This window comes from Schistocerca americana, chromosome X (assembly GCF_021461395.2).
Source record: "Schistocerca americana isolate TAMUIC-IGC-003095 chromosome X, iqSchAmer2.1, whole genome shotgun sequence".
Lineage (NCBI taxonomy): Eukaryota > Metazoa > Arthropoda > Insecta > Orthoptera > Acrididae > Schistocerca > Schistocerca americana.
In genome coordinates, this window is record NC_060130.1 from 34,496,628 (window position 1) to 34,523,322 (window position 26,695).

Genomic DNA, 26,695 nt, shown 5'->3' on the forward strand with positions numbered 1-26,695 from the left:
GAAGACGAAAGGAAGTGGGTTTTAAGGGAGAGGGTAAGGAGTCATTCCAATCCCGGGAGTGGAAAGACTTACCTTAAGGGGAAAAAAGGACAGGTATACACTCGCACACACGCACATATCCATCCACACATAAAGACACAAGCAGACATATATATATCTGCTTGTGTCTGTATGTGTGGATGGATATGTGCGTGTGTGCGAGTGTATACCTGTCCTTTTTCCCCCTAAGGTAAGTCTTTCCGCTCCCGGGATTGGAATTTTACTATCATTACTTTTTTTTTTTTTTTTTACTTGTACCACACATATTCCACACGGTTCATGCTCACTCCTTCAATGATACTGCCCATCCTTCTCTAGTGTGCGAGTTGTCCCTGCTTTCCTGCGTGTTTCTTGGTTTAAACACCCTTGTTTCAAAAGAGAGTGACAGCTTAGATACAGTCTTGTCAACATTTTGTAATTTTATTTAGCAATTATTGTTTGAGCCTTATAGGCGAATGTCACAAGATATTGTCAACCACTGCATTCACTAGATTGGAATGGGGTTCATGGTAACTTATCAATTCATTTTTTAAGTTGCTGTTATCTTTTTCATCCTATCTTGGACTAGCTTTTCCATACTCCCACTCTATTTTACGTAGCCAAACAGTTATCTGCCCTTGCAAACTTGCTCCTTTACTACCAAGTCAACTAATACTGGGCAGCATAACAGAAGTTCCAATATCCAGTCTTTCACCACAGTTCACCTACACACACTTTTCACTCACTGATTTTCTTTTTTCAATGTCATAAATATTTTGCTTTCACAGGCTGCTGTGCTTTGAACATAAAATTGTAGGAACATCTGCCTCACATGTCTTTTTTTTTTTTTTTAATTAAAGAATATGTTCCTTGCTTATTCCTATTTGCTTCTGATACATTTCCATTCTCACTTTTATTTTGTTTTGATCCATTTCTTTTTTCTTTGATAGACAAGTCAAACAACAATGGCAATATGTTGCAGCCCCCTGTGTTTCACCCTACTTACTATGAACTTACTTTTCTTAGCTTCCAATTTTATTAGTCATTTGGTTTTTAAGATACTTAAATTAATTGTTTGACCCTGTATTTTTATATCTTATTTTACCTTCGGTTGATAAAGGATTTCTGGTATGCTCACAAAGAGAGAGCTGATTCTTCCCACCCCTCACCCCCCTTACCATGTCCTGAAACAAACTTATCGCCAAGTCTTAGTCTAGTCATCAATTTAAAAGTGTCAGTTGTTGGTCCCATTGTCTAATAATTTGTACATTTATACACATGAAGTTCCAATTTTTATTTGGAACATATAGACTCTGATAATCATGAATCACAGTTTAAATGGCTCTGGGCATTATGGGACTTAACATCTGAGCCAAGGCAGGATTCAAACCTGCGACCGTAGCAGTCGCGCAGTTCTGGACTGAAGCACCTAGAACCGCTCGGCAACGGTGGCTGGCGAATCATAGTTACCATCACATGGACAGAAATACTATGTTAACTTTAATACAACACAGGGACATAGCCAAAAATGTCTTTACATAATTTCCAGTTCTGATTACTTTCCTTTAATTTAATCTCACAAATAGGTTAGTGTAACATGATGTTGACAGAGGCAAATTATATATACTCACAAATTATTTAGCTAGAGGTATCTGGTTTGTATGTCTGGGAGGGAGGAGGGTGCAAGCTGAAAACTTCAAGAAAAGATTACTCATTTCATACCTGCTGGATTTAACTGCAGTTTATCTCTTCCATATACCAACCACATACCTAATGTGCATGGCAAACAGTTTGAAAGTATTATTCTATACTCAGCATTTGGAACTATCAGTTCCTTCATGAGAGAGGAAAGAGGGATAAGTTTCTGAAGGTCTCAAAGGTCACTCGGACTCCATGACTAATGTGAGGACAAGAGGAACGAATGTGTCTATAAGAAGTTTTGGAATTTCACCTCCTGAAGGTAAAATACTGATCAGTCTGTCAGTCTTCTAGTAATTTTATGGTTTCCTCGCATGAATTTTCACTTGGACATGATTATTCTATGTTTCATCACTCACCTGAGAGATATCTCTGAATACCCAAAGAGTCACACCTCCAAATTGCCATCAGCTGTTATCTGTAAACGGTTGCACGTGCCACAGAAGTGTTCACTCATTGAGGTAATAAATCCCACACGTCCCTTGAAGCCCGGGACATGGTATGCCTGCAAAAAGAAATTGTAAGAAAATAGCTACTGCTGTTGTGTAAATACTATAAATGTGTTGCTCACCAAGTGGAGGAAGGAGAAAATGTGCATTAAGGGGAGTTTGAACGGCCTATCCTGACAATGTTAAATTTGGTGACTTAACTTCCCCGTATTTCAGGAACAACTGTAGCCATTGACAAGAAACTTTTACAGGACATTAAACTATATGTTCTGAGTCTTACAATAATTGCATTTCAGCCACTGCTTTTGGAAATGCAATTTTTTAATTACACAGTTAAAATTTTGTGTACTTTTTTGTATGTTATTCTAAATAATTTTATTTATGCATAATATTATGTTCTTCTTTTAGTTCAGAAGACTCAGAATACGTATGTTATTACTCCCTGAAAATTTTAATTCGCTACTCGAAGTAGTTTCTGAGATTTAGGGAAAAATGCAAGAGAAAATCTAAATTTTCAAGAAGAGTTTTTAAAGTTTTAATAGACTGTAACCCAATATACGCTTAACATTTTATTTTTAGTCACTCAGAAGCACCCTGCACCATACTGTATATCATCCTCTTGACCTTTTTTAAGTTTTTTCTTGTTTTCTTCTTTCTGGACTCCGTAGTGGCCAACTGTGCTGCATACAGTGCTTTACCATTGCAAACCTTGTCCATCCATTCAAATTCTCTGATGCAGTTTGCTCCAGAATTAATTCCCATATGTTGTAGCACTTTCACGCTACCAATGTTGCCATCATTAAAAGCAATAACAGCATGACTGACCCCCACTTTAGTGTCTTCATTACAAGAAAAACATTTTTTGGTCTACATCTACATCTACATCCATACTCCTCAAGCCACCTGACGGTGTAGGCTACCTTGAGTACCTCTATTAGTTCTCCCTTCTATTCCAGTCTCGTATTGTTCGTGGAAAGAAGGATTGTTGGTATGCCTATGTGTGGGCTCTAATCTCTCTCATTTTATCCTCATCGTCTCTTCGCGAGATATACGTAGGAGGGAGCAATATACTGCTTGACTCCTCGGTGAAGGTATGTTCTCGAAACTTCAACAAAAGCCCGTACAGAGCTACTGAGCGTCTCTCCCGCAGAGTCTTCCACTGGAGTTTATCTAACATCTCCGTAATGCTTTCATGATTACTAAATGATCCTATAACGAAGCATGCTGCTCTCTGTTGGATCTTCTCTATCTCTTCTATCAACCCTATCTGGTACGGATCCCACACTGCTGAGCAGTATTCAAACAGTGGGCGAACAAGTGTACTGTAACCTAATTCCTTTGTTTTCGGATTGCATTTCCTTAGGATTCTTCCAATGAATCTCAGTCTGGCATCTGATTTACCGACGATCAACTTTATATGATCATTCCATTTTAAATCACTCCTAATGCGTACTCCCAGATAATTTATGGAATTAACTGCTTCCAATTGCTGACCTGTTATATTGTAGCTAAATGATATGGGATCTTTCTTTCTATGTATTCGCAGCACATTACTCTTGTCTACATTGAGATTCAATTGCCATTCCCTGCACCATGCATCAATTCGCTGCAGATCATCCTGCATTTCAGTACAATTTACCATTGTTGCAACCTCTTGATATACCACAGTATCATCCGCAAAAAGCCTCACTGAACTTCCGATTTCATTCACAATGTCATTTATGTATATTGTGAATAGCAACAGTCCTACGACACTCCCCTGCAGTACACCTGAAATTACTCTTACTTCGGAAGACTTCTCTCCATTGAGAATGACATGCTGCATTCTGTTATCTAGCAACTCTTCAATCCAATCACATAATTGGTCTGACAGTCCATATGCTCTTAAATTGTTCATTAAACGATTGTGGGGAACTGTATCGAACGCCTTGCGGAAGTCAAGAAACACAGCATCTACCTGGGAACCCGTGTCTAAGGCCCTCTGAGTCTCGTGGACGAATAGCGCGAGCTGGGTTTCACACGATCGTCTTTTTCGAAACCCATGCTGATTCCTACAGAGTAGATTTCTAGTTTACAGAAAAGTCATAATACTCGAACATAATACATGTTCTAAAATTCTACAACTGATCGACGTTAGAGATATAGGTCTATAGTTCTGCACATATGTTCGACGTCCCTTCTTGAAAACGGGGATGACCTGTGCCCTTTTCCAATTCTTTGGAACGCTACGATCTTGTAGAGACCTACGGTACACTGCTGCAATAATGGGGGCAAGTTCCTTCGCATACTCTGTGTAATATTGAACTGGTATCCCATCAGGTCCAGCGGCCTTTCCTCTTTTGAGTGATTTTAATTGTTTCTCTATCCCTCTGTCATCTATTTCAATATCTACCATTTTGTCATCTGTGCGACAATCTAGAGAAGGAACTACAGTGCAGTCTTCCTCTGTGAAACAGCTTTGGAAAAAGACATTTAGTATTTCGGCCTTTAGTCCATCATCCTCTGTTTCAGTACCTTTTTGGTCACAGAGTGTCTGGACATTTTGTTCTGATTCACCTACCGCTTTGACATAGGAGCAAAATTTCTTAGGATTTTCTGCCAAGTCAGTACATAGAACTTTACTTTCGAATTCTTTTAACGCCTCTCGCATGGCCCTCCTCACATTACATTTCGCTTCGCGTAATTTTTGTTTGTCTGCAAGGTGTTGGCTATGTTTATGTTTGCTGTGAAGTTCCCTTTGCTTCCGCAGCAGTTTTCTAACTCGGTTGTTGTACCACGCTGGCTCTTTTCCATCTCTTACGATCTTGCTTGATACATACTCATCTGACGCATATTGTACGATGGTTTTGAACTTTGTCCACTGATCCTCAACACTATCTGTACTTAAAACAAATCTTTTGTGTTGAGCCGTCAGGTACTCTGAAATCTGATTTTTGTCACTTTTGCTAACCAGAAAAATCTTCGTACCTTTTTTAATATTTCTATTTACGGCTGAAATCATCGATGCAGTAACCGCTTTATGATCACTGATTCCCTGTTCTGCGTTAATTGTTTCAAATAGTTCGGGTCTGTTTGTCACTAGAAGGTCTAATATGTTATCGCCACGAGTCGGTTCTCTGTTTAACTGCTCAAGGTAGTTTTCATATAAAGCTCTTAAAAAATTTCACTGGATTCTTTGTCCCTGCCACCCGTTATGAAAGTTTGAGTCTCCCAGTCTATATCCGGCAAATTAAAATCTCCACCCAGAACTATAACATGGTGGGCAAATCTACTCGAAATATTTTCCAAATTATCCTTCAGGTGCTCAGCCACAACAGCTGCTGAGCCAGGGGGCCTATAGAGACATCCCATTACCATGTCTGAGCCTGCTTTAACCGTGACCTTCACCCAAATTATTTCACATTTCGGATCTCCGTCAATTTCCTTCGATACTATTGCACTTCTTATTGCTTTAAACATGCCTCCCCCTTCACTGTCCAGCCTGTCTCTGCGGTATACACTCCAATCTGAGTTTAGAATTTCATTACTGTTTACATCTGGTTTCAGCCAACTTTCTGTCCCTAGTACTATGTGGGCATTGTGACCGCTTATTAATGAGAGCAGTTCTGGGACCTTTCTATAGACGCTCCTGCAGTTTACTATTAGCACATTAATATTGTTATTCCCTGTTGCATTTTGTCTACTCCTCCCTTGCCGCATCTCAGGAGGTGTCTTGTCGGGCCTAGGGAGGGAATTCTCTAACCTAAAAAACCCACATGTGCACTCCACATATACTCCGCTACCCTTGTAGCCACTTCCTGCATGTAGTGCATGCGTGACCTATTCAGGGGGACCCTACATTTCTCCACCCGATAGCGGAGGTCGAGAAATTTGCACCCCAGATCTCCGCAGAATCGTCTGAGTCCCTGGTTTAAGCCTTCCACTCGGCTCCAAACCAGAGGATCACTATCGGTTCTGGGAACGATACTACAAATAGCTAGCTCAGATTCCACCCCGCGAGGCTTTCCGCCTTCACCAACTCCGCTAACTGCCTGAACGAACTGAGGATGACCTCTGAACCCAGACGGCAGGAGTCATTGGTGCCGACATGAGCAACAATTTGCAGTCGGGTGCACCCAGTGCTCTCTATCACTGCCGGCGCGGTCTCCTCCACATCTCGGATGAGACCCCCGGCAAGCAGACAGAGTGAACACTGACCTTCTTCCCCGACCTTTCCGCTATTTCCCTAAGCGGCTCCATCACCCGCCTAACGTTGGAGCTCCCAATAACTAATAAACCCCTCCCCCCATGTGCCTGCTCGGACCTTGCTGAAGGAGTGGCCACATGTCCACTCACAGGCAGAACGGGCGATGCCACACAGCCAGCCTCCACACTGACCCTCCACCTCGTGCGCCGCGAACGCCGCTGAACCCGCCACTCCCCTTGGGAAGAGGGTGGCACAACCGCGCCCGGTATCCGCAAAGATGTGTCGACAGCAGGGTCAGTGGGTGAAGCATGTAACACCTGGGGTGTACCATGCAACGCACCAGACTCACCACTGCCTGAAGACGGCTAACCGCGGCCATCAACACGTTCAGCTGTTTGCGAACAGTGGCCAGCTCCTCCTGTGTCCGTACACAGCAGTCTCACATCCTATCCATCTTAAGAAATCAATTTACTGTAGAGAGTTAATCAACTTATAACTAGACTGCTAATTCACTAAAGGCGGCTGATAGTTGACTAAACTGTGGTTACTAGACACTTCCTGTAGAAAACAATGAAAATAGCACTACCTGTCTCTGGACTGTATTGAAAACAAACACTAGCACTACTGGCACTATGGCTGACTAAACGGACTTTCTCTGACTGTATTCAAAACAAACACAAAATCTATGGAACACTATTAGTAGCACTCGACAATTAAAGCTTCCTAAAAGCAAAAACACACGGAAGAAGAAGTTACAAGTAAGAAAAATAGAGTTAATACTTAAATCAGCATAGCTCGCTGCACAGCAGACGTGACGCAGACGGCAGTTACGACGACACTGACGCTATAAGATTATTGAACGACTCATTGGGATTTTGAGTCTGACAATGCAGACACTTCTTCAATAATTCAGGATTGCCAGGTCTCTGTAAACAGGTTTTATGATATCCACAACTGCTGCTGGGATATAATGTTTATGGCTGTATGACCTGTTTGAGTACTGGGCATTGCGGTAATTGCACCATGAACCAGATCCAGGAGGGCATGACCAACACATTCCAGTTCTGTGATAAGCTTCTCACCATAAGGCTGAGTGGCTACTACACTGTTATATGCATTTGAGTCTGCACAACCAAAGAACTTAGTGTAACACACTCCCCTTTAGTTTACAGATCGATTATAAATTTCAACAGCTGCACAGGCCTCCGTACGACTAGTTGTCCTTCATAATTTCTGTCACAGATATGCCCTTCTTCATTCCCTGATTTATACTTATAAGAATGTTTGGTTAAAATCTGGAAATCTATTAGCTTTCCAGTATCCACCACTGGTCACTGTAGCAACAGAATTCTTAGAACTTCAGCTGCGCTTCTACCAAGTGCCCCAAAAGCTACTGATATGTCAATCATACCATCGTTTATTTCAGCAGCTTCATTTGCAGCACCCTTAATTGACTCACATGCAGTGGATTTCACAGCAGCTCCAATAAATCCTGCATACTTGTCCATTTTACAAAGTGGGCGTGGCATATACATCACGACACACATTGTTTCTGCTGCAGTGTGTCCTTTGCCAATAGCTCTCAATCCATAAAACCACCCAACATTTATTTCAAAATAATTATCTTTACACTTATCAGAACTCCAAAATGAATGAGTATATTTACAACTGGCAGAACTAATGATAAGTTTCCTGGCTAGTCCATTTGATACCTCAATGTCTTCATGTAAACTAACTGGCCCACCACATACATACAGCACACACATTCACATAACACCCCTGTTACGATGTGTAGATGTATCAGAATATAACCTAACCTACCATTTACATGAGTTTTGTTTTGAGATAACTGTGTTATCACTATGTTTTATTTTAATCTTCGAAGCACTAATGGGTGTTTCTCTAGATACTCATGAGTTTGCGAGTATTTCATTGTCTGTAACTTCACACACCACATGCTGAACACAATGTTTCTCTTTATTCAAAAATTTATTACCATGAAACCCACATTTCTTAAAAACACTTCATTTTGGAGTCATACTTTTTGAGAGATTTACCAGTCTATTCGTCACTATTCCTCAGAAAAATGTTAGCACTTCGATATACAAAGCATGTTTATACTATGAAAAGATACGATACTATTTTTGACAGTGCTACCAATACAAACACATAATTTAACCTTTATAACACAGCAATCCACAGCTTTCTACAGGGTGGTCCATTGATAGTGACCGGGCCAAATATCTCACATAATAAGCATCAAATGAAAAAACTACAAAGAACGAAATTCGTCTAGCTTGAAGGGAGAAACCAGATGGCGCTATGGTTGGCCTGGTAGATGGCACTGCCATGGGTCAAACTCATATCAACTGCATTTTTTTAAAATAGGAACCCCCATTTTTTATTACATATTCATGTAGTACGTAAAGAAATATGAATGTTTTAGCTGGACCACTTTTTTCGCTTTGTGATAGATGGGGCTGTAATAGTCAAAAATGGTTCAAATGGCTCTGAGCACTATGGGACTTAACTTCTGAGGTCATCAGTCCCTTAGAACTTAGAACTACTTAAATCTAACTAACCTAAGGACATCACACACATCCATGCCCGAGGCAGGATCGAACCTGCGACCGTAGCGGTCGCGCGTTTCCAGACTGTAGCGCCTAGCACTGCTCTGCCACTCCAGCCAGCTGCTGTAATAGTCACAAACATATAAGTATGTGGTATCACATAACATTCCGCCAGTGCGGACGGTATTTGCTTCGTGATACATTACCTGTGTTAAAATGGACCGTTTACCAATTGCGGAAAAGGTCGATATCGTGTTGATGTATGGCTATTGTGATCAAAATGCCCAAGGGGCGTGTGCTATGTATGCTGCTTGGTATCCTGGACGATATCATTGAAGTGTCCAGACCATTCGCCGGATAGTTACATTATTTAAGGAAACAGGAAGTGTCCAGCCACATGTGAAACATCAACCACGACCTGCAACAAATGATGATGCCCTAGTAGGTGTTTTAGCTGCTGGGGCAGCTAATCCACACATCAGTAGCAGACAAAAAGCGTGAGAATTGGGAATCTCAAAAACGTCGGTGTTTAGAATGCTACATCAACATCGATTGCACCCGTACCATATTTCTATGCACCAGGAATTGCATGGCGATGACTTTAAACGTCATGTACAGTTCTGCCACTGGGCACAAGAGAAATTACAGGACGATGAAAGATTTTTTGCATGCATTCTATTTAGCGATGAGGCATCATTCACCAACAGCGGTAACCTAAACCGCCATAATATGCACTATTGGGCAACGGAAAATCTATGATGGCAGCAACAAGTGGAACAGCAGCGACCTAGGCAGGTTAATGTATGGTGTGGCATTAAGGGAGGAAGGATAATTGGCCCCCATTTTATCGATGGCAATCTAAATGGTGCAATGTATGCTGATTTCCTGCATAATGTTCAACCAATGTTACTACTACATGTTTCACTGCATGACAGAATGGCGATGTACTTCCAACATGATGGATGTCCGGCAAATAGTTTGCGTGCGGTTGAAGCAGTATTGAATAGCATATTTCATGACAGGTGGATTGGTTGTCAAAGCACCATACCATGGCCCGCACGTTCACCGGATCCGACGTCCCCGGATTTCTTTCTGTGGGGAAAGTTGAAGGATATTTGCTATCGTGATCCACCGACAATGCCTGACAACATGCGTCAGTGCATTGTCAATGCATGTGCGAACATTACGGAAGGCGAACTACTCACTGTTGAGAGGAATGTCGTTACACGTATTGCCAAAGGCATTGAGGTTGACAGACATCATTTTGAGCATTTATTGCATTAATGTCGTATTCACAGGTAATCACGCCGTAACAGCATGCGTTCTCAGAAATGATAAGTTCACAAAGGTACATGTATCACATATGGAACAACCAAAATAAAATGTTCAAATGTACCTATGTTCTGTATTTTAATTTAAAAAACCTTCCTGTTACCAACTGTTCGTCTAAAATTATGAGACATATGTTTGTGACTATTACAGCGCCATCTATCACAAAGCGAAAAAAGTGGTCCAACTAAAACATTCACATTTCTTTACGTATTACATGAATATGTAATAAAAAATGGGGTTCCTATTTTAAAAAACACAGTTGATATCAGTTTGAGCTATGGCAGCGCCTTATAGCAGGCCAACCATTGCGCCAGCTGGTTTCCCCCTTCGAGCTAGACAAATTTCGTTCTTTGTAGTTTTTTCGTTTGACACTTATTTCGTGAGATATATGGCCCGGTCACGATCAATGGACTACCCTGTATATAAAAAATTACCGATTTTATTAGGTCTTGAAGTAATGCGTGTAAAAATTTTAACATTTTCAACTAGTGTAGATTATATTTTAGAAAATAAAATAAAATACTTCCCACGCAAGTTTATAAGTAATATACATATCATTTTATTTGGAAAATTGCAAATTTTATAATCAGGTAAAAACCCGAAAAAGTGAAAAAGAATGTTTTCCCCTTCTAACTCCCCTTAAAGTTATGGAAATGTGCAAGCTTTCGGAGCCAGTGGCTTCTTCTTCTGGCAGAAACAATAAGGGGACGGAAAAGGGAAGAAAGAAAAGGATTGTCAAGGTTTAGGAAATGGGGAGAGTTGTAGAAAAGCTGCAGAGAAACCCAGGCCAGGACAGACTTACTGAATGGGATGAGAAATATGTAACTAAACCAGTCCATCTCTCATACCACCAGCAGATGTGAAGTATTATTGTGATTGGTAGTAAGTCATAAACATTAAATTATTTTCAATGTATGTTCATATGTAATACTGCACGTACCTTTGAGGTATCATTGGGCCCATTGGGCAGAGGATCAAAATTAGGCCACTGCTTTCTAATTATTTGGACCATTTCACTAAATGAGACCATCTTCCCATCATTCCATTTGTTGCCGCTGAAAGGCATGTACTCGATAAATCTTACATCAACATTTTTCTCTTTTGTTAACTCCACAAAACTGCACACTTCATCTTCATTAAAACCTTGCATTACAACACAATTTATCTGTGGAAGAAAGACACCATTAAAAACTTGGTATCAGATAAAGCATGGTTTAAACAGAGTTTGAAAGACTTTTTGATAGGTAACTCATCCTACTCAATAGATGAATATCTTAACAGTGGCTGTTAGGCCAGCTTAAATAAGAATGTCTGTTAGATTTCAGTTCTGAGAGCACTTTGTCATAACAGTCAAGATTATGTACTTTTTGTTTGATAAATTTATTAATAGTGCATAACAATGTTTCAGTCTGACAGCGTATCAATTCTGAAAATATTAGCTGTTCCAGTTTGTATTGTATTCACCTAGTTTGACAATCTCCTGACAAATGATCAGGGTATTCAAATGTCTTATATTTTTTATGTTATACTTTCTGGCATGTTACTCACCCATGAGAATCGTCTCATGTTTTGGGTCTTGGAACAAAAGCTGAATCTAATCTAATCTAACCTACAAAATAATGGTTCTACAAGTCTGTTGTTATATTTGTATACCTCACTGATTCTGTTAAATTAATCTTTTTCTCTCTTTTTAGAGAATGTCTGAATTTATCTTAGCATGCCAAGCTGTTAACCTTCTTAACAATTTATGAAAATTAAACTACATACATCTCCAATCTTTTTCCCCACTCCAACGCACACATCTTTTGCTGAAGGTATTATTTTAACTATTACATGAAACTGTGCTGCCATTTGCGAAACAAAGTTGAAAGTGTTCTCAAGATAAAAGGTCTTCACAAAAGGAGCATTTAGTATCTGTGCAGGTGGTAATACTGACAGCCATCATATAAACAAGCCCAAATGGTAGAACATCCCGCTTTACACATACACGCAATGGCAGAAAAAAGGAAAAGAGCACACCTTTCATTCAAGCATTGAATATATAAACTGATGAGACAAAACACTATGACCTCCTGTTTGATAATGTGTTTGTCCACTGTTGGAACACAATACAGCAGTGATTTTGTGTGGGACAAGTTCAACAAATTTCAGGTATGTTCCCAGCATTATGTGAGGTATGTTCCCAGCATTATGCAGCACCGCATGTCTAAGCACAGGTCATGTAATTCCCATAAATTGCAGATCAGTGGTTTCTGGGTGCAGAACTGGTATCTGATAGCATTGCAGATGTATTCCATCAGATTCAGAAGGGGTGAATTTGATTCTGGCCTCGTGACACTGAAAGTCATATTGTTGAAACATGTCACCTTCATTAGGGACAGGGTGCGGACAGTGCACAATAATGTTCACACAGAACAAAGCTGTTATGGAGCCTTCAGTTACTACCACAGGACCCATAGAAGACCAGGTGAATGTCCTCCATAGCATAATATTGCTCCCACTGGCCTAAGTCTGTAGCAAAGTGCACCTTTCAAGCACCAATTCACTCTGTTGACAGTGTATGTGCACAAAACCGTCAAGTAGGTGTAATGCGAAACTCGAATGATTCAACCAGATGACACATTTCTATTGATTCACTGCCCAATCTCAATGCTCCTGAGCCACAGAAATTGTAATTCAACTGTGTTGTCAACATGGGAACATACAGGGGTTGTCTGCAGCAGAGCCCTATGTTTAACAATGTGCAATGAATGGTGTGCTCTGAAATACTCGTGCTTCCACCAGCACTGTGTCATCAGACATGCCACAGAAATTAACTTCCTCAGCCGAATGTCATCTTTTTCAAAGGAACCATCCCAGCATTTGTCTTAAATCATTTAGGGAAATCAAGGAAAACCCAAATTTTGATGGCCCGATGGGATTCGGGTCCGTTGTCCTCTGGAAGTCAAGTCCACTGTCTGACCACTGTGGTGGCATGACCTAGTCTTAATTAAGCCAGAAAATCCTGGGAAATGCTGACATACTTATTGATTTAAGATATAACAATTTAAAACAATCCTCTCATGAATTTCACTACAATTTTCCGCTCTTTTGAAAAAAAATTTCTTTTGACTGTTTTGATGTTGTTTAGTATGTTTAAATAATGATGGCAGTCTCTATAAAAGGGCAGTTTGACTTTTAAGTTTAGTTATACTGTTTTAAACTACATCCTTCATCTATTTGTCCACCCAGAAGTGCTATAGGATATAACTTGAAGACTATGGTGAGGTGGTGGGGGACAGTCATGTGTTGAGAAGGAGGTGCTGCCAGAAATGAAGTGTGTGAGGTGACGTTATTGACACTGCATACAGGGAGAATAAAAATACTCTATTCCATATTCATTTACAATCTACGTCTGGCCCCCATATGGTTTTACTTTTCTCCAATAAGAAAAAAGAAATTGTCAGTAACTGTCTTTATAAGGTCTTAAAAGGAAACAAACAATAGAAATCTAGGCTGGAGTAATGACCATATTATAAAAAAGATACATTGCTATTCACTGTATACAGGAGATGTTAGGTCACAGACAAGCACAACAAAAAGACTACTAAACACGTAAGCTTTCCATCAGAAAGACTTCTTCCAAAGTGGACAAAAAACACACACACACACACACACACACACACACACACACACACACCCAACCGTTGTTTCTCCCATGATGCACAGTTGCTCCCAGTCTGGCCCTAGCAGCCGGAGACAGTGGTCATGTATGTGTGATCTGCATTTGCGCGCATGTGTGTGCGTGTGCGTATGTGTGTGTGTGTGTGTGTGTGTGTGAGGGAAGGGGGGGGGGGTTTTGCACCAAAAGCTTACGTGTTTAATAATAGGTGGTGTTCCTTTTCCCCCCCACCCCCCCCCCCCCACCCCCCCCCCTGCCAGCAACACATTTACACTATACAGTGAGTGCCAATCTATCCTTTTCATAATACTGTCGTTACCACCTTGCCAAGAGGCATATTGTGGAGTAATCCGAAGGGCTCTACTAATTTGTACAAGAGGAAGGAGAGCACAATCTCAATGTAAGTTTTTAGAAAACTGGTATGTGCATTACTTCTGCAAACCTTTCAGAAAGGATACGGTATGCACTTCATTCAGCAAGATGAGTAATAAACAATATTAGCAATACTGCATCAAACTTGTTCACTTTCATCTTTGGATTAAACATTCGATTTCAGAGAGTACAGAATTTGGCAGAATCAAATTTTGGGGATATGTGGAACTGGGACAATGGCATATTTTTTACCCATTCAACAAACTAAGCACTGCTGATTGCTACTTTTATTGTGTCTGCTGCTGCAATGCATATATGAAACTATAAGTGCAGCATCTATGATGGAATAAAATGTTATACAAATGAAACATACAGGTACAGTGAAATAGAGTAGTATGGCTCATCATTTCGGTCTCACAGATTAGCAGGTGTTGACTTGAAATATAATACTTAAGAAGTTGAATCCAAAGGAGAGGATGTACCGTATTTACTCAAATCTAAGCCGCACTTTTTTTCTGGTTTTTGTAATCCAAAAAACCGCATGCGGCTTGGAATCGAGTGCAAAGCAAGTGGAAGTTCTGAAAAATGTCAGTAGGTGCTGAAACAACTAATTTCTGCCGTCGAATATATGTAGCGCTACACAGGCATGCTTCATAGGCACAAAGATAAATACTGGCGCCAAAACCTCTGCGTCAGTAAATAAATTAAAAAAAAAAAGGTGGAAGACAATTTTCATACATTATCCAACGAAGTAAATACAAATTCCGTATTGTTCATCTTCGAATGTAGCAGAACTTCAATGTATTACGAAAATCCGACCGGCAAGACTGTTTGGGATGTTTGTCAATATGGCCAACTCAATGTTCCGAATTTTTTCCTACCTGTGAGAAGAGACGGTTGCTAATAGGAACCTGATGAAATGTGAATCACATGCAGTATTCTCTTCATCATAATAGTAATACGAATATAAACATTTTGCCACGTATTCTTTCGTGTTTGCTGCTATCTTATTTAAATCCTGTCTGCCTAATAAACTACAAAACTAGAGTGAGACAACAGCAAACGCGGAAGAATATACGTATCGTGATATGTTTATATTCATATTATTCTTATGCCTAATAGTGATACAGTCAGAAATGAAGCACGGCAACTGACTAGATTTTTATATCCAAGATGACTCTAATTTCTGTGCAGAATTTGATGTACTAAAGAAGCGGCCGCAAAGATTTTCAAATGGAGAAAAATTTTCACCTAACTCTCGTTCAGAACATGTTCTATCATACGCAGTCTATTATTTGGTTCTTGTTGATCATTATCAAAGAAAGCAGCAGTGTAAGGAACAACAAATAGTAGTCTCTTGCCATTGTTTCGCTAATGAGATGATTTCTCTCTCTTCTTCTTCTTTTTTTTTTTTTTTTTTTTTTTTTTTTTTTTTTTTTTTTTTTTTTTTTTAATTGTAGGCAGCGGTAGCGTGTACAAAAGCAAGCCATGCCACGAGTGATGACAGGCCGCAAACACGCACTATCAGAATGCGACAAACAATGCATGACACAGTACAGTAATGCATTTTCAGCTTAGAGTGACATAAACGCCTATAACAAGGAAAACGGCACTTATCAGATCAAAGCAAAATAAGCAATTGATTCAAACCAGATGAAGCACATGAAAAAGGAAGGGTACCAGTATAAATACGGATGGAGCGCCTGACGCATAGCAAAGGCTACCTGGTAAAGCTTAACTGCTAAGCTTACGACTCGAACCAAACTACTGTAGCTGTATCGTCATTCATTTGACCTAAATTGTGTCTCATATTACAATGGACCGACTTTGTTTCGATTTGGAGGTGCGGCCTAAAACTTTTCTCTCCCCTTGAACTTCGAGTCTCAAATTTCAGGTGTGGCTTAGATTCGGGAATTTTTTTTTTTTTTCTTTCCTTTATTTCGAGTCTCATTTTTCAGGTTTGAGTGCGGCTTAGATTTGGGTAAATACGGTAGGTGGTATTTCAACTAATTCTGACTATGAAATAAAACAAAGTACAGCAGGGAGCTCTGACGAATCAAAGAGCAGCGATGAAGATTCTGATGAATAGTAAAGTATGAGTTAAGAAATAAGATGCTACTGAGATCATAAATTTTTGTTGTGTTGATGAATCTGTTAACAAACATATTCAAAAATGCACTGAAACATTGGCACATGTAGTGTTGGGAGGTGATAAACTGTCATTACTGTTAGAGGAGCTACGTATTTCTTGCTGTTCTACTCCTAAATGACACTGTATCTGAAGGTATAGAATGAATCTTCACTGGCTAGAGAAATGGGTAACACAATTTTACAAGTCTCTGCTGTCATGTAATCTCTTCAGGGAAATCATGACTGTACTAAGATTCGGTTTGTGGTTGACAAGGTCAGAGTCATTAAGAAATGCAAGGCAGCTACCATGTCAGTCCTAGAAGAGAGAGACGTAGCAAACTGTCAAAGCATGTACAGTCCCGGTCCATATGTTTGTGGTGATGTACTAACCAAGTAATACTGTGTGTCAGGCAGCGCATTACTCAAGAACCATCATGGAAAAAGGTGGAGTGGTAATTTATGTAAAAAACAACATATTTTACAATGCATTAGATTTAAAGAGCCATTGTATAGAGCAACAAATTGAAGTATGTGGTGTTGAGATTACTGTAAATGACTTCACGGCTGTAGTGTTAGCACTGTATAGATCTCCCTCAGGGAATTTGAATGTATTTCTTAAGCACTTAGATTCTTTATTATCCATACTGTACTCAAAGTCCAAGAACTTGATAATTACTGGTTACTTTAATGTTGATTTCCTAAATGAGAGCAATAGTAAAGCTGATTTAGTACATTTAATGGAGTCTTATAATCTGATGACCATAGTAGATTTCCCAACTAGGGTTGCTGTTAACAGTAAAAGTCTGATAGATAATATATTTATAGATAAGTCTACATGGAATGAGATCATTGTACATCCAATCCTTGGCCTTTCTGATCATGGTGGTCAATTGCTTAGGCTCAATTACATCAGTGTGTGCAACAGTTCCGAGCATTCTTGGAAATCTTTTAGGATAATAAATGAACAGGGCCTTAAAAAATTCAGTGATAGCCTAAAAGAGATAGACTGGAGCCGAGTTGATAGGGAAACAGATGTAAACAAAAAGTACAATTCATTTTTAAATGAATTCATGTCTGTATTTGAGTCCATCTTTCCCAAAAAAAAGTAGTTAGAAATAGTCATATAGGCAATGCCAAGAAGTCTTGGATCACTACAGGGATAACAACATCTTGTAGAACAAAAAGGATGTTATACAGTTCTCTCAGGACTTGTAATGATCCAAAGAAATGACAACACTACAAACTTTACTGTAGCATTCTCAAGAAGGTTATAAATAAATCTAAAAGTATGTGCATAAAATCAGAAATTGAAAGCTCAGAAAATAAAATTAAAACTATAAGGAATGTAATAAAGAGGTAAACTGGCAGGACAACAGGGAACATGTCTCAGGTAGAGATTAAAACAGGGGACAGTATCATAAAGAAACCTGAGTTGGTTGCAGAAATATTTAATAACCACTTTTTGAGAGCAGCAGAGAAGACAAGCTGTAATGGTTCTATGGAAGAATCATTGTCCCTCCTACAGAAAGCTATTAGCAACAGAATCCCGCAGTTATCCTTATCTCCATTTACTGTAAGCGAAGTCATAAGAGTAATTAGATCATTAAAAAACAAAAATTCTGCTGGTGTGGACAATATTTCTAGTAAAATACTGAAACACTGTTATAAATTTGTTAGTCCCACCTTATGCAACATATACAATGCATCCCTACAAGATGGGATTGTCCCTGACAGACTTAAGTTGGCTGTAGTGATTCCTCTCTTTAAAAAAGGGGATAAAAGCATTGTTACAAACTATCGCCCAATATCCCTATTAACTACCTTCTCGAAAATTCTAGAAAAACTCATGCACAGGAGGATTGTAGACCATCTCAAATTCCATAGTATCTTAAGCAAAAATCAGTTTGGTTTTCGTGCCGGTCTTTGTACTGAACAGGCAATATTCTCTTTCAGCAACCAAGTTTTGGAAGCCATTAACAAAAAAATGTCTCCAGTGGGTATTTTTTGCGATCTTACGAAAGCCTTTGACTGTGTAAACCACCAAATTCTTTGGAAAAAGGCAGAATACTATGGTTTAGGTGGTACTGTTGGCTTGTGGCTACAATCATATCTACAGGATCAGAAGCAGACTGTAATGCTAAATGGCTCTTCTGGAGAACCTGCCTCGTCTGAATGGGGCATGATAACGTGTGGTGTGCCTCAAGGCTCCGTTTTGGGCCCACTGATTTTCCTCATCTTTATTAATGATCTTCCTCTTTGTTCTGAGACAAACAGCAAATTTACCCTGTTTGCCGATGATACCACAATTCTAATTGACGATTTGACTGATCATGATCTTGAAAAAACTACAACTACTGTTTTTAATGACATCTTAAATTGTTTCTCCTCAAATGGTCTCTCACTCAATGCAGATAAAACTCATTATATGAGGTTCCATACATCACAAAGTAATCCCAATGAAATTGACATAAAATGTAGAGATCAACCAATACAGAAAGTTGAAGAAACAAAATTCCTGGGTGCTTACATAGACAGTAAATGTAATTGGTCAGTTCACATTCTTCATCTATGTAAAAAACTTAGCTCGGCAACATTTTCACTACCGGTAATTTCTTCAGTGGCTGAAGTTGACACTATTAAGGTTGCCTACTTTGGCTACTTCCACTCATTGATGTCATATGCTATCATATTCTGGGGGAACCAACCACTTGCAAAACAAGTTTTCACCATCCAAAAAAAAAGCAATCAGAATAACGTGTGGGGTTAATCAAAGACACTCTTGCAGGCACTTGTTTCGGAAGATAGGTATCCTAACAACTGCCTCACAGTATATTTTTTCCTTGCTGACCTTTGTGTGCAAAAATTATTCCATCTACCAAGACAACAGTAAATTCCATGGTTATAACACCAGAAACAAAAACAATCTACATTTAGAAATGAAACATCTCACTCTGGTACAAAAAGGAGTTTACTACTCCAGCATTAAGCTGTTCAATGCTCTACCACTACATATCAAATGTGTTCATACAGAACTGCCAAAATTTAAACGAGTTCTCAAAGATTACCTGACAGAGAAATCTTATTATACTGTGGATGAATACCTGAAAGAAAATGTATACCATCACTAAACTTATTGCGTCTAGAAGTAGTTCAATTGATTTTATTGTGCATTTGGGAATTAGCTCACTTTTTGTAACAACAGATTGGCTATACATGTATTTACTCTTGTAGGCCTAATATCTGATTTAACTTTGTGCTCTTGCCTTTAACCTTTATTTGAAACTCCTTTTTCTGTCAAATGGTTGTTATGTTATCTAGCTGATATTGTATCTGTTACTGTATTTATAGTATGTCTTACTTAAACTATGTACAATTTGCCATTGAATTGCCCTTGTATAGTTTAAATTGAAACCTGTACAATTTGACACGTTCCATATCCTTGTGATTGACTCACTAACTGGATCTATGGAACAAGAAATAAATAAATAAATAAATAAATACTGAAGTGTGATCCAAGTCGCACAAATATGGCTTTAATAATAACCTCCGAACAATGTGCCTCTAAGGACTCAACAAGACACAGAACACTGATGTGCACATTACAAACTAGAATCACACAGAGAGTCAGTCAGCACTGTTCCACACTAATATATGTGCGAGTCACCAGCAGATGGCACGGCAGGGACCGCACGGCACGCTTGGCTCCCAGAGACGGCCTCCAGCAGCCAGCCTGCAATGATCAGTCGGTGACCAATTTAAAGACGCATGTACGGCAACACCACTCTCGGTGCACTCACACTGACATGTACTAGTAGCACGATACAGCAGTGATGAGTAGTAGTACCCCTCCTGTCTTGTGCGCCTTTTATCTGGCTCTACAATTTACTTTCCTAGACCCACACAAATGCCTGATCCTCCTAATTCAATTTGCTCTGCAGACTATTTAAAACTTTTAAAGAAAAAGGAGCCACAATTGCACTTTGTGTGCCAGTTACTTTCCAATACATTGGCACCAGCTGATCTTATTTAAGAATACTCAACTTTCGTAGCCATACTTACAGCACATCCTTTGCTTCCTGGCCTAAATCCAAGTTAACTCCCAGCCCCCCCCCCACACACACACCCCTCTCTCCCCCCTCGCAAATCAGCTAGTTGTGTGCTGTTATCTCACCCTAGTCTATGAGTGCCCAGCTGTCTGGCACCTGACCCCTCTACCTGCACCCCTAGCTAGCCCACAGATGGCTCCCCACTCTCCCACGAGCCACTAAATGCTTCCCTCCAAACCCCTCCCATCTCTCTCCATCTCTCACATTGCCTCAACCCACCCCATCCTACCCCACTCTAAAGCCCCACCTCACTCCAGAACACTCACCATGGGCCAGTAAAGAGCTGGCAGTTGAGCGACCACAGCATAAGGAGACATGCATGCGCATGTGAGAGAGTGTGTGTGTGTGTGTGTGTGTGTGTGTGTGTGTGTGTGTGTGTGTGCGTGTGTGTGGGCGCGCGCACATGTTTTCCCTACAGCTAGAAAAAGAAAGTGCATTCTGGAAGCTCGCCAAGTAACGTACCTTTTAGTTTGGAAGGTAGAAGACGAGGTACTGGTGGAAGTAAAGCTGTGAGGATGGGTCGTGAGTCGTGCAAGGATAGCTCAGCACTTGCCCACGAAAGGCAAAGGTCCCAAGTTTGACTCTTGGTCCGGCACACAGTTTTAATCTGCCAGGAAGTTTCATATCAGTGCACACTCCACTGCACGGTGAAAATCTCATTCTACATACCTTTTTTTCGTGTGCCTATCGATGAGACAGTGCTTCTGCCTTTTGGTGAGCCATCTCCTTTATTCCTAAATAATTCGTAATTTTCAACAGAAACTTTCTGTACCTTATTGTTGCATCCTACATTACAATATGCAATTTCCACAATATGTGGTCATCTGTGAATATAATGGGGGTAACAACTGTAGGAGACCAAAAACTGACTGCAGTAAGCAAGTTCAAGTTATTGTACACTGCAGTAGTTACCCAGAGGTGAAGAGGGTCACAGAGGATAAGCTAGCATGGGCAACTCCATGAAACCAATCTTCAGATGGAAGATCACAACAATAAAAACATTTGATTCAGCATACAACAGGCTCCAAACAGCATACACAACCTGTATGCTCAGAAACACAGAAAATCATATTGGTTCCATCAGCAGGAAACTTCAGCCCGTAATTGTTATGGAACACTGCGGCGATTTTGTTCATTAATAAAACCCAAAACTGGGGAGTAATAAGAGAGTATTGTTGTAACTTCTTATCAACCTGGTTACCAAAATACATATTAAGAAGACTGGTAAAGTGTTATTTTGAAGGGGTCACTACAAAGCCCCACGAAAGTATTTGAGCAATGTATAAAATTAGAGAATCAGTGCACAATATTGAAAGCCTATCTACATTATCTATATCTGCATGACTAGTCTGTAATTCACAATTAATTGCTGGCAGAGGGTTCAGAGAACCACCCTCAACCTATTTATCTACCATTCCACTCCCCTACAGCATTTGAGGAAAACCAAACACTTCAATATTTCCGTACAAGCTCTGATTTCTCTTATTTTATTACAATGATCATTTCTCCCTATGTAAGAGGGCTCTAACAAAATATTTTCACATTCGGAGGAGAAAATTGATGATTGAAATTTTAAGAACCTGCTCCAGCAAAATGCTTTTGCTTTAATGACTGCCACCCCAATTCACATGCGATATCTGTGGCATGCACTTTCCTGTTTCCCAATAATACAAAATGAGCTGCCCTTCTTTGAACTTTTAAATGATGTCCTTTGTCAGTCCTATCTGGTAAGGATCTCACACCATGCAGAATACTCCAAAAGAGGACAGACAAGTATAGTTGTAGATAGTCTCTTTAGTAATCCTAACCTTCTAAATGTTTTACTATTAAATCACAGTCTTTTGTTTGCTTTCCCACCGCGTTATCTATGTGGGCATTCCAATTTAAGTTATTTGTAAATGTAATTCCTAAGTATTCAATAGACTTCACAGCCTTTAGATCTGCGTGAATTATCATGTAACCAAAATTTAGTAGATACCTTCTACTACTCATGCGGATGACAACAATTTTTATTATTTAAGGTCAGTTACCACTTTTTGCATCATATGGATAGGTAGCCTAAATCATTTTGCAGTTCGTTTTGATCATCTGATCACTTTACAAGACAGTAAATGATATGCAAGACTGTAAATGATATCATCATCTAAGAGGACTGCTCAGATTCTCTCTTAAATTGTTAATGTAGATCGGCAACAGCAGGTGGTCTATAACACTTCCTTGAGGAATGTCAGATATCACTTTTGTTTTACTTGACGATTTTCCATCAATTACTATGAACTGTGACCTTTCTGACAGGAAACCACACATCCAGTTGCACAACTGAGACAATACACCATAGGCACACAAGATGATTAGAAAATACTTGTGAGGAACTGTTTCAAAAAGTCTTCTGGAAATCTACAAATATGGAATCAATTTGAGAGCCCCAGTCGACAGCACTTATTACTTTGTGTGACTAAAGAGCTAGCTGTGTTTTAAAAGGTCAATATTTCTGAATCTATCTTGGCTATTTATCAATGAATCATTATCCTTGAGATAATTCATAATATTCAAACACAATATATGTTCCAAAATCCTAATGCAAATCAACATTAGTGATATGAGTCTGTTATTTAGTAGATTACTCCTCTTTTCTTTCTTGAGCATTGGTGTGACCTGAGCAACTTTTCAGTCTCTAGGTATGGATCTTTATCAAATGAGTGGCTATATGTTGTTGTTGTGGTCTTCAGTCCTGAGACTGGTTTGATGCAGCTCTCCATGCTACTCTATCCAGTGCAAGCTTCTTCATGTCCCAGTACCTACTGCAACCTACATCCTTCTGAATCTGCTTAGTGTATTCATCTCTTGGTCTCCCCCTACTATTTTTACCCTCCACGCTGCCCTCCAATACTAAATTGGTGATCCCTTGATACCTCAGAACATGTCCTACCAACCGATCCCTTCTTCTGGTCAAGTTGTGCCACAAACTTCTTTTCTCCCCAATCCTATTCAATACTTCCTCATTAGTTATGTGATCTACCCATCTAATCTTTAGCATTATTCTGTAGCACCACATTTTGAAAGCTTCTATTCTCTTCTTGTCCAAACTATTTACCATCCATGTTTCACTTCCATACATGGCTACACTCCATACAAATACTTTCAGAAATGACTTCCTGACACTTACATCTATGCTCGATGTTAACAAATTTCTCTTCTTCAGAAACGCTTTCCTTGCCATTGCCAGTCTACATTTTATATCCTCTCTACTTCGACCAACATCAGTTATTTTGCTCCCCAAATAGCAAAACTCCTTTACTACTTTAAGTGTCTCATTTCCTAACCTAATTCCCTCAGCATCACCTTACTTCATTCGACTACATTCCATTACACTCGTTTTGCTTTTGTTGATGTTCATCTTATATCCTCCCTTCAAGACACCATCCATTCCGTTCATCTGCTCTTCCAAGTCCTTTGCTGTCTCTGACAGAATTACAATGTCATCGGCGAACCTCAACATTTTTATTTCTTCTCCATGGATTTTAATACCTACTCCGAATTTTTCTTTTATTTCTTTTACTGCTTGCTCAATATACAGATTGAATATCATCGGGGAGAGGCTATAACCCTGTCTTACTCCCTTCCCAACCACTGCTTCCCTTTCATGTCCCTCGACTCTTATAACTGCCATTTGGTTTCTGTACAAATTGTAAATAGCCTTTCGCTCCCTGTATTTTACCCCTGCCACCTTTAGAATTTGAAAGAGAGTATTCCAGTCAACATTGTTAAAAGATTTCCCTAAGTCTACAAATGCTAGAAACGTAGGTTTGCCTTTCCTTAATCTTTCTTCCAAGGTAAGTCGTAAGGTCAGTAATGCCTCACATGTTCCAGTATTTCTACGGAATCCAAACTGATCTTCCCTGAGGTCGGCTTCTACTAGTTTTTCCATTCGTCTGTAAAGAATTCGTGTTAGTATTTTGCAGCTGTGGCTTATTAAACTGATTGTTCGGTAATTTTCACATCTGTCAACACCTGCTTTCTTTGGGATTGGAATTATTATATTCTTCTTGAAGTCTGATGGTATTTCGCCTGTTTCATACATCTTGCTCACCAGATGGTAGAGTTTTGTCTGGACTGGCTCTCCCAAGGCCGTCAGTAGTTCCAATGGAATGTTGTCTACTCCAGGGGCCTTGTTTCAACTCAGGTCTTTCAGTGCTCTGTCAAACTCTTCACGCAGTATTGTATCTCCCATTTCATCTTCATCTACATCCTCTTCCATTTCCATAATATTGTCCTCAAGTGTATCGCCCTTGTATAGACCCTCTATATACTCCTTCCACCTTTCTGCTTTCCCTTCTTTGCTTAGAACTGGGTTTCCATCTGAGCTCTTGATGTTCATGCAAGTGGTTCTCTTATCTCCAAAGGTCTCTCTAATTTTCCTGTAGGCAGTACCTATCTTACCCCTAGTGAGATAAGCCTCTACATCCCTACATTTGGCCTCTAGCCCTCCCTGCTTAGCCATTTTGCACTTCCTGTCGATCTCATTTTTGAGACATTTGTATTCCTTTTTGCCTGCTTCATTTACTGCATTTTTATATTTTCTCCTTTCATCAATTAAATTCAATATTTCTTCTGTTACCCAAGGATTTCTACTAGCCCTCGTCTTTTTACGTACTTGATCCTCTGCTGCCTTCACTACTTCATCCATCAAAGTTACCCATTATTCTTCTACTGCATTTCTTTCCCCCATTCCTGTCAATTGTTCCCTTATGCTCTCCCTGAAACTCTGTACAACCTATGATTCTTTCAGTTTATCCAGGTCCCATCTCCTTAAATTCCCACCTTTTTGCAGTTTCTTCAGTTTTAATCTACAGGTCATAACCAATAGATTGTGGTCAGAGTCCACATCTGCCCCTGGAAATGTCTTACAATTTAAAACCTGGTTCCTAAATCTCTGTCTTACCATTATATAATCTATCTGATACCTTTTAGAATCTCCAGGGCTATATATGATTTCTAATGGAGCTATTGTATCAGCATTCTCTGAAAGAAACATAACTGCTTTATGACACTGAGGAGAGCTACTACTAAGTTACTCACAGTTGCAGTTGTTCTTGATTTGAATACTGCAATAATAACTTTGTTGTCTTTGGCGAAGAAATTTCAGAAATCCGTGTTTAGTAACCCTGCTTTAGTAGCACTGTCATCAGTAATATTACCACAGCTATTGCGCAGTGAAGGTATTGGTTGTGTCTTGCCATTGGTGTACTACACATGCAACCAGAACCTCTTTGGATTTTCTTCCAGATTTCAAAACGAAGTTTCACTATGGGAACTATTAAACACATCTTGCACTGAAACCCACCCTAAGTTTCGAGCTTCAGTAAAACATCGCTAATCTTGGAGATTTTGCATTCTTTTAAATTTTGACATGCTTTTTTTCATTGCTTCTGCAGCTGAGTTTTGACATATTTTGTGCACCACCCTTTTAATTTATTTGGTATCCTTTCAATTTATTTGGTATATATCTCTTAATTGATGTCGATACTATTTCTCTGAATTTAAGCCATGTCTGGTCTACACTTACAAAGTCAGGCTTGAAGGAGTAGAGACTAAGTAGAGACCGTCTCCTTGGAAGGCATTAAGTTAATTTTTATATGCTTTCTCATTAAATGCCCTATTGTGTAGGGCTGAAAATTAATTGGGATAAGGTAAACAGAATGTGCAAAGTAAGTGGAAATTACTCGTCTCTTCCCCGATTACAGTGCAATAGAAGATAATACAAGATGTTGACAGATTGCCATATCTCGGTAGCTTTGTATGTAATAATGAGGTCACAGATGCAGAAATCACCAGCAGAACTGGGAAATCAGTCCATATGGCAATTAGGTCTGTAATATGCCAACAAAGCTTTGACTGCACTCCTTTATCGTTTATATGTGTGAGACTTGGAAAATGTCAGTAAAATCAGCACACAGTCTCCATGTTTTTCACCAACAATGCTAGAGATGAATTCTGAAGATGTTAACCCAACCAAGTTACAAACGATGAAGTGCTGAGAATAAGAGGTCTACACAGCCTGCACAAAATTATTGTTGAAAGAAGACTGAGGATTGCAGGTTATGTTCTACGCATGTAAGGTGGAAGAATCCCAAAATCAACACTGTTGTTGAAATCAATGGACAGATACAGAT

The 26,695-nt window shown here is 39.5% G+C and overlaps 1 pseudogene; it reads right to left on the minus strand.

Annotated features, from left to right (window-relative positions):
• The window catches only part of LOC124554992, a 64,428-nt pseudogene that overhangs the window by 24,974 nt on the left and 12,759 nt on the right, over positions 1 to 26,695 (minus strand).